Here is a 9969-nt window from a genome sequence, read left to right on the forward strand (position 1 = left end):
TCCACATTGTGTATCCGCAGACTTTGCACGGGCCGCGGGTGCTACATGATTGAATCCATACTACACTCGGGTGTTCAAGAGGTATAGGCTGAAGAATATTAAAAACTTTCCCCATCCATTTACATGGGAAAAGAAATTGTAGAGTTAAAATATTTCAAAGAATCTAAAATATATTAAATAGTTACAACATAGTAAGAATGTCTTTTGAAAAAAGCAGCACATTTTGATATTTGAATGATTATGAAATGCCAATAATTACCTGAGTGAAAATCGGTAAAACAAATGATTTAAAGAAGCCGAAGCTTGTCTCTTCAGTGTCAGCAAGTCGTTTTGTAGCGTCACAATACGTGAACAGTGGAGAAATTAGCTTATTAACAAACAGAAAACTGAAAACAGCTGTACGTTCTTCTGCTTCTTCTTTCAAAGTGAATCTCCTGTTGAAGTGAAATCACATTAAGACAAAGTTCCTTTATGATGTCCTGTGATGTCATCAACCCTTCATCTGGAGCTCAGCCACGCCTCCAGCCACGCCTCCAGACGTATTATGCAGATTAGCCACACACTGATGATTGAACTTGATTTGTGGTTAAAGTTCTACAGTACAGTTTTAAAACCAGGATTCCTTAAACTTCCTCTTACCAATAGGTGGCGCTATGGCAGTGAATGAACAGTAGCATGTGGATGTGTTCAGGGCAGCACTGTGACCACACACGTGACGTTTCAGGCACATGACAGCATTTATTTAGCTTGATGCTAAAATGCCAGTCATGGAGGTTCATAACGATCTATAGCTGACGGTCACATATTAAAATTTAAAGTTAGAAACATTTCCTAACCATTCTGCAGCCACAACATTCCTAAAATAAAGCCGTCCATGAGGGCTTAACCAGCTCAGGCTTCCTCATTACAAATGTTTAGACTCCGGTGAGTTGCTGCGGTATTAACTGCAGAGCTGTGGCCTGGACTTCTTGCTTCCTGACATGTTTCAGCTCATCTGTCTTCCCGTCAGCCTGCGTCGCCTCAAATCTCCATCTGGTCTCCACTGATTCAGGTTTAGTGCCGCAATGACGGGACAAGATGGCGGCGACCATCGGTCCAGTCACTCGAACCACTGGAGACCTCATCCGTCCCGGAAGACGGTCACCGAGGAACCACGACAGGAAGAGAGCAACAACATCTCACTGTTTCAGACACGCCCAGCCTCAGCATACCTGATTGCCTCCATACTACACTCCTGGTTCACCTCCGTCACTTCCACACCGTCACGATCCCGAAAATCCCCGCGGAGGGTCGGAGCCTCGCGCACAGGGGCTTGACGAGTTTGACGTCACGCGTCCTTAAGTTTCACTTTCCTTTTCCCGCAGAGAACATAAGGCCCGTGGACCAGAACCCTCCAAGAGGCTCCAGTCTGGTCCCACCAAGCAAGGAGCTTATAGAGGATTAATACAAGGTTTATTTTACATTTCATTGTGTTTTGCACCAGAATGTTTCATTAAAATGGACTTTATGTTGAGATTGGAATCATTTTCAGTACGAACTGTTTGATCTGGTAAAAATATTGATAATTCCATTACACACACTGTGACCACAACAAAGAAAAACGTTGGAGTGTAAATTTAAAGGTTATTATAGTAATATCTTACCAGTCCGGTCCACTCAGGATGAAACTGGACTGTCGTCCCTGAAGTAAATTAAATCTTAACTAATATTATCTTGTGTACATCTTATATACATGTGCATATATGTATTTATATTGTTAACGTCTTGTATTAATTCAGTTATGTGCTTTTAAAAAACCATGACATATTTGGTGTTTGGTTCGTTCAATATCAACTGGTCCTACAATTTGTCCTCGTGACACGTCCCTCTGAAGAGAGGACATCTGTCTTCAGAGGACACTTGGCCTTGGAGGTTTTACTGTGTATATATATATATATATATATATATATATATATATATATATATATATATATATATATATATATATATATATATATATATACACAGTGGAAGGAAAGGAGGCTTGATGCTTCCTTTAGAACCTCCTTTAGCCTAGGAACCACTGATGCTTCCTTTAGAACCTCCTTTAGCCTAGGAACCACTGATGCTTCCTTTAGGACCTCCTTTAGCCTAGGAACCACTGATGCTTCCTTTAGGACCTCCTTTAGCCTAGGAACCACTGATGCTTCCTTTAGAACCTCCTTTAGTTCAGGAACCACTGATGCTTCCTTTAGAACCCCCTTTAGTTCAGGAACCACTGATGCTTCCTTTAGAACCTCCTTTAGCCTAGGAACCACTGATGCTTCCTTTAGAACCACTTTTAGCCTAGGAACCACTGATGCTTCCTTTAGAACCTCCTTTAGCCTAGGAAACAATGATGCTTCCTTTAGAACCTCCTTTAGCCTAGGAACCACTGATGCTTCCTTTAGGACCTCCTTTAGCCTAGGAAACAATGATGCTTCCTTTAGAACCTCCTTTAGCCTAGGAACCACTGATGCTTCCTTTAGGACCTCCTTTAGCCTAGGAACCACTGATGCTTCCTTTAGGACCTCCTTTAGCCTAGGAACCACTGATGCTTCCTTTAGAACCTCCTTTAGTTCAGGAACCACTGATGCTTCCTTTAGAACCCCCTTTAGTTCAGGAACCACTGATGCTTCCTTTAGAACCTCCTTTAGCCTAGGAACCACTGATGCTTCCTTTAGAACCACTTTTAGCCTAGGAACCACTGATGCTTCCTTTAGAACCTCCTTTAGCCTAGGAAACAATGATGCTTCCTTTACCAAAGGAGACCAGCTCATGTTCCCCCACAATTCCTTGCAGCGACAACATTTAAAGGAACCCGCTCATCGGAGCGTTCAGGGAAACTCAGGATGACTGAAAAAGGAGCAGATCATGTAAGTTACCAAAGCAATAATCTGCCTAGAACCACTTGAAATCATCTAGAACCCAGATTAACTTTTTGTAGTTCATTTTCAGAAACTTGTAGTTCTTTCCCCACCATGGCAGACGTCACTAACTAGAGCCGCCGTCGCATTATTATGACGTCACTAAGTGAAAGTCTGACTGCCTCACCACCGTGATCTCCTTTACTAACTCCTTTAGGAAGCCTCCTAACACCTTTCACTAACTCCTTTAGGAAGCCTCCTAACACCTTTCCTTAACTCCTTTAGGAAGCCTCCTAACATCTTTCACTAACTCCTTTAGGAAGCCTCCTAACACCTTTCCTTAACTCCTTTAGGAAGCCTCCTAACACCTTTCTTTAACTCCTTTAGGAAGCCTCCTAACACCTTTCCTTAACTCCTTTAGGAAGCCTCCTAACACCTTTCACTAACTCCTTTAGGAAGTCTCCTAACACCTTTCACTAACTCCTTTAGGAAGCCTCCTAACACCTTTCCTTAACTCCTTTAGGAAGCCTCCTAACATCTTTCACTAACTCCTTTAGGAAGCCTCCTAACACCTTTCCTTAACTCCTTTAGGAAGCCTCCTAACACCTTTCACTAACTCCTTTAGGAAGCCTCCTAACACCTTTCTAAACCCCGTGAGGTCATCCAGGGGGTTAAGTTAAGTCCATAGATAAGGAGATAGGAGGGGCTATTCGGACCTACCCTGAGAGTCCATTGAAACTGTGGCCATCTTGTCATTTGCAATGTGTGTCATGTGTTACGTCATGGATGGACTACAGCATTTACTCTTTCATCCTATTGTCCGACAATACTGTGTATTGATGTGGAATAGAAATACTTGTTTGGAAACAGAAAGAACCGCCCACATTCACAGCTCAACGCAGCCCCAAGTATTTCAAAGTATTTCCAAGTGAGGGTATTTGATGATCGGCGTGACGGCGACACGTTGTTGTCAGCCTTGGACTCGTCAGGCACAGAAAACTGCAGGCAGACAAATCTCATTGATGATTACCAGGAGACTAGAAATGTGTTTTACTGCTCTATTAAACACGGTACATAGTTTAATTGTATATAAGACATACTGTACCTGTTGTCTGTCAACTACAAATATATGAATAAAGCCTTGCCTTTCTGCTCGGTCCCTCATGATGGATGAGAGGAGAAATGTCATTATCTGTTTGTTTGTTTGTTTGTTTGTTTGTTTTTATCAGGGTGAAATGTGCAGGAAGTAATTCTTAAAAAGATAATATGTGAACACATTAAATTTTAATCTTTTGATTTCAACCATCATGACATTGATCCAGATGTCCAAGAAAGAATATTGAGGACACGGTTAATGAGTTTAATGATTACTTTCTTAATGTGGGTCTGGATTTGGCAGAAGAGATTCCTCCTCCAAGTTTGGATTCAACGTTCAATAAATGTAACTCAGTGTTTCCTGGAGGAGTCTGTGACCGTGTCCTTCTACAAGTCCTCAGAGAACCTAAGAGAAAAAATCTACAGATTGTTCTGATTTAGAAATGTCACTCTTAAAAGAAGTACTTTGTGTGTCCTTTAACATATATTTGTAAGGAATCACTTCTCATGGGTATTTTCCCAGAAAAGATGAAAACAGCCAAAGTGATCCCAGTTTATCTAAATGTTGAGAGGCAATGTGTTTCACATTGTAGACCAGTGTCTACTTCTGCCTCACATTTCAAAAATACTTGAAAGAATATTTGTGAATAAACTGGATGCTTTTATTCAGAAATATAAGTTCTTGAAGGAGCATCAGTTTGGCTTCAGGGGGAATCGCTCAACATCATCAGCAGTGATGGAATTTGTAGAAAACATTGCAACAAGTCCAGATAACAGGATGTATGGAGTGGGCGTGTTTATTGATTTCCAGAAAGCATTTGAGACAGTTGATCACTCATTACTTCTAACGAAATGTGAATGTTATGGTACAAGAGGTGCAGCACAGCTTTGGTTAAGAAGTTATTTGAATAATAGGTTTCAATATGTGAGCACTTATCATGTTAAATCTTATCCTAAAAGAGGAACCTGTGGAGTTCCACAAGGTTCAGTACTGGGACCGAAGTTATTTTTACTTTATATTAATGATATTTGCCCGGTAAGTGATGCATTACAATTTACTATGTTTGCTGACGACACTAATTTATTTTGTAAGCCTCACATAGAACACGTCAAATTAAAATGGTCCAAGTCTATTTCTGTTCTTTACAAAACTAAAGACTTACTGAATAATAAAGGTCTACATGTATTGTAATGTTCACTTGAGCTGCCTTATGACATATTGTGTGGAAATATGGGAAATACATGTAAAACTAAGTTGGATCCAATAATCAAATTGAAGAAAAGAGCGATTAGGATGATAATAGAGCCTGGTACCGGGAGTCCACAAATTACCTTTTCATACAATCCTCCACATTAAAATGCCTGGATATTATATTTTTAAAAACATTAGAAATGATGTTCCGTGTGTTGAATAATAGCATTCCAGACGCTGTTCCAAAGTTATTTTTTCAAAGAAAGGCGATTTATAATTGAAGGGGGGTGTTAATGTTTGAAGCCTGTAAGGTAAGAACAAATGTTAAATATAATGTGTGTTGGTTTTGGGAGTGAGGTTATGGAATGGACTTAATGATGAGCTGAAAACCTCTGGAGGAGTTCATGGAATCCTCAGCCCCCAACAGGACTTAATGATGAGCTGAAAACCTCTGGAGGAGTTCATGGAATCCTCAGCCCCCAACAGGACTTAATGATGAGCTGAAAACCTCTGGAGGAGTTCATGGAATCCTCAGCCCCCAACAGGACTTAATGATGAGCTGAAAACCTCTGGAGGAGTTCATGGAATCCTCAGCCCCCAACAGGACTTAATGATGAGCTGAAAGCCTCTGGAGGAGTTCATGGAATCCTCAGCCCCCAACAGGACTTAATGATGAGCTGAAAGCCTCTCCTTCTCTGGGTTTCAGTAAAATACATGTGGAAAATAATTAAAGGTTATGATGTGAATTGTTCATTTCATATTTACTTATTATTGGAAAAGTGATTTCTAACTTAAAGTGTCATTTAGTTTTGTATTGGATTACTGATTTTACTTTGTAATCCTTTGTTGGTACCGGATCGGCAAATTAATCCAGGCTTCAGCTGATTCCTTTTTCGGTTCTGGACAGTTAATGTTTTTCTGTAATGATGTTCTTGTTTGCAGCTTTGTAGAAATGCAATTGAACTAAACTAAACTAAACTAAAAACTACAAAGCCTCAGTTGGTGAGAGCGCGGCCGTCCTGTGCAGCTGACCATGTGGTGAGAAGGTCTTTAATAAATACTTGTGTTAATTCCTAATGGTCTCAGGTCTGTGGTTCTTAAGCCAGCCACAGTAAGGGAACCTGCAGAATCCACAGAGAATAGAGACACTAAGAATATCTGATAATAGCACCATATGAACTGGGATCAGAGTCCCAAGAGGCAGACACTGCCAGCTAAAGGGCTTCATTCATTTGGCTCTTAACTACATAGACATAAAAACACTCGCCCAAAAACAAAGGTACTCCAGATACTGAGAATTAAGAAGGGTTGAAGAAAATAAGGGTTTTCAGATAGTAAATGATTTACTTTTTCTTTGTCCTCCATCACTATAGTATCAAGCCAAAGTCTAGATCACGTCTTCATCTCAAAACTAAATCTGAAGTGTGGCGTGCAATAAAATGTCTTTACAAAATAAAGGCACGAGACTTGGAGGCACAAAACAAAAGAAAAGATAAATGTGAAGAATTACAGAATCAAAAATTAATCAACCTCCTTTCATTTATTTCTTTATTTTATAATAGTTTTTTTGTTCTCAGAACAAACCTTCTTGTTGCTTTGGCCTCAGAATATTTTGGATGCGTTCCACAGCCGGTTCCGTATGGCTTCAACCATACCTTCTTCCAGGGCAGGGTGTGTCTTCTCTTTGCACTTCATGCTTTATTGTGCGTTTGGCCAAGCGTTGATCAATGTGAGCGGAGGATGAGGCTCCACACGTGGGTAAACCACTTGTACCTCCGGTTGGCAAAGAAAAAAGTTAATTAGGTCGGTAAAAAAGAAAAAAGAAAAAAAGAAAGCTAGTCCAGCTCTTCAGAGGCTGGAAACAGTCTATGTTCTGATGGTCTGTGTTTTAGTGCATCATAAATGAGTTGGAGAATGAAGGGCGGGGACAGATATCCACAGAATCACTCAGCCACTAAAACTCACGTCCTCCTCAGGCACCATCTGTCCAACGTGTCCTCCCGTCTTGCCGTTCCCAGACTTCCACGGTTTATTCATCGGTAACGGACCCGGAGACCCGCAGCTCTGCCAGACCACCATCGACAACGTGCGGAATGTGGTCTGCGTGGAGAACCCCAAGCCGGTGTTCGGGATCTGTCTGGGACACCAGCTGCTGTCGCCGGTTATCGGAGCCAAGACCTACAAGATGAAGGGAGTGTGAGCAGAAGACGGACCGCAGCTTTGGTCTGACACCAGTTCAGAACCGGGTCTGAAACCATTTGGATCCCCACGGCCCCCATTTGATCCCCATTCCTGTAGCATCTCTGAGGCCGTTGGACCCGGTGAGGGTTGGACTCTGTCTCTGTGGGAACCGGCTTGTGAGTCAGGAAAAAGCTCAGACTCTGCCCGCGCCGTGGTCGTACTATATTGTAATGGAGTACTACGCAGGCTGAGTAGAGTAGGGCTGAGGAGGTACTAGTGGAAAGACGGCATTCACTTTTTTGTGACTGATGGACTCTTGTGGTATTCATCATTTATTCATGAGTAAACTTCGACACTTCAACTGTCCATGATGGTCCGACGCAAACGTTCACTCTAACAAGGGAATTGTACGAGAATCAAAACACATCATTTTAGCGTTTTCGCTTCCGAAAAGTTTTGTGTTTAGGGGGCAACGTTCTGAAAATGATGTAGTTTTCATGTTGGTCCACTAGTTGGCACTGTTAGTTTTAGTAATGAAAGCACACACACAGCAGAGAACAGTGGGCTCTAAAACATTAACGACGGGAGGACATGGACAATCAAGTGGACAGGCGGCCATCTTGGATTGGCCACCTTTGTTATTGTTGTTTGTTGTTTGTTTGTTTATTGTAAGTATTTCTGAAAGCCGAGGTGTGCAGGAACAGTAGTAGCAGTCTTTTTGCTAATTAGCATATGTTCTAGCATTAGCATATAAAGCTGATTGCTGTTAGCATACATGCTAATTAGCATACGTGCTAGTTTTGGCATACATTGTATTTAGTATGTGTCCTCACTTTAGCATACATGCTTACTCTAGCATACGCTCTAATTAGCATACGCATAGCACGACAGTCCTCATCTGATCACTGTGAAGAGACACAACCATTGGCCATAGCGCCACCTGCTGGTAACAGGAAGTGAGGTGTACATGCTCAGTTCTGGCTGAAACTTTACACGTCGCATGAGAGTCCATCAACCGTGTCCACCGTGTACTCGGGACGAAGTCGTAACACTCTCAAATAGTTCCACCTTGGGAGGCGTTTTTACTTCGAGCGCCGTTGTTGTGTGAACGACTTTCAAGACACAACGGAAGTTTTGTGTTTTCATTTAAAGTGTTTCCGAGTCTTTTTGGCGACCGACTAATTTAGTTCGGAAGCTTCTTCGATGAGTGACGTAAACTGTGACGTTGTTTTGAATGTTCAGTTCCATCCGGAGCACATGGCCCGTCCCACAGACGTGGTCGGCCTCTTTGACGTTTTCCTCGACACCGTGAGAGACCACAAGGAGAGCAAGGCTACCAAAACTGCGAAGTTAAACTTTACTGTTGATTCAACAACGACCTTTGACATTGTCGGGCAAATTTGTACTAATTTCCAGACAGATTCCGAGGCGTTTTGTTTCAGTCAGGATCGAGATTTAAACAGGAGACCATTTAGAATTAATCTAAAATGGAAAAGAAAAGCAGGCAAGCAATCGGGCACCACCACCACGTGCATGTAATTTGACACCAGTATCACATAGATAAAGAAATTTCTGCAAATGTAGTTCAAGCCAAGAGGTCAGAGTTTCGTTCTGGAAGGGGTTAGGAGTCATGTTCTCAACATGTTAACGTCTTTGTCTGGTTCTAATATACGTATATATAGATATATAGATATAGATCCATAACTATATCTATTTGTCAGTTTGCACTGATCCAAGTATTTATTTCATACCATAAAGCCTAATTCATACTACAAGCCAGATACAAAAGCTATATATTACACACAGAGAAAAAAGGGTCTCATTTCAGTACCCAAAGGTACATTTCTCTGAAAAGTACATTGTGACATACGTAAATGGCCCTTAAGGTCTGTAGACCTATAAAGGTACAAAAATATTTCTTACAGTAAAGGGTACACAAATGTACTGTTAACAAACTGAAGGTACAAACAAGTGAAGCAGCAAATCATTGACCACAAAATATTGATTAAAAATAATTAAATTAAATTCAACTTTATTTACACTATATAAAGCCAAATACAACAAAGTAGTTTCGGGGCACTTTTAAAGAGAAAAACCCAAAATACGAAACATATTTATACAGATAAAATGGGGTACTAGTGTATTTCCATACAATCTCTGTACCACATGTTTTTATGAGCTCAGTTCATAAGTATTAAATAATTGATGCATGCTTTTATCTGGTACTTTAATGAAATTGTTGACATAAAAATGATAATTAATTTATTTTGTTCAAATGTTGGAGGTCCCCTCCCTGTAATTACTTTGAAAGGCCAGTAGGGGTCAGGTTTCCATGTTCATCCCGTCCAGGCTACATTCAGCGGGCTGCCAGTTGGACGTGACGCAGCATGGAGGTGGTGGAAATGTCCGTGAGTTTTCCTGCTCCATCAAGCTTAACCACTGACCAGCTAGTTGGAAAACTAGTTGAAGGTGGAATTCAAATAAAGGAAGATGAAAAAAAGACATTCCACAGTAAGTGAAAAGACCTTAATATTACTCTTGATGCTACTGTTAGCGAGCTTGCTGGTGGGGGTGGGGGTGGGGGTGGCGGGTGGAGGTGGGTTTGGGGGGTGTACA

The sequence above is a fragment of the Lipophrys pholis genome (genome assembly GCF_963383615.2).
Source record: "Lipophrys pholis genome assembly, chromosome: 21".
Lineage (NCBI taxonomy): Eukaryota > Metazoa > Chordata > Actinopteri > Blenniiformes > Blenniidae > Lipophrys > Lipophrys pholis.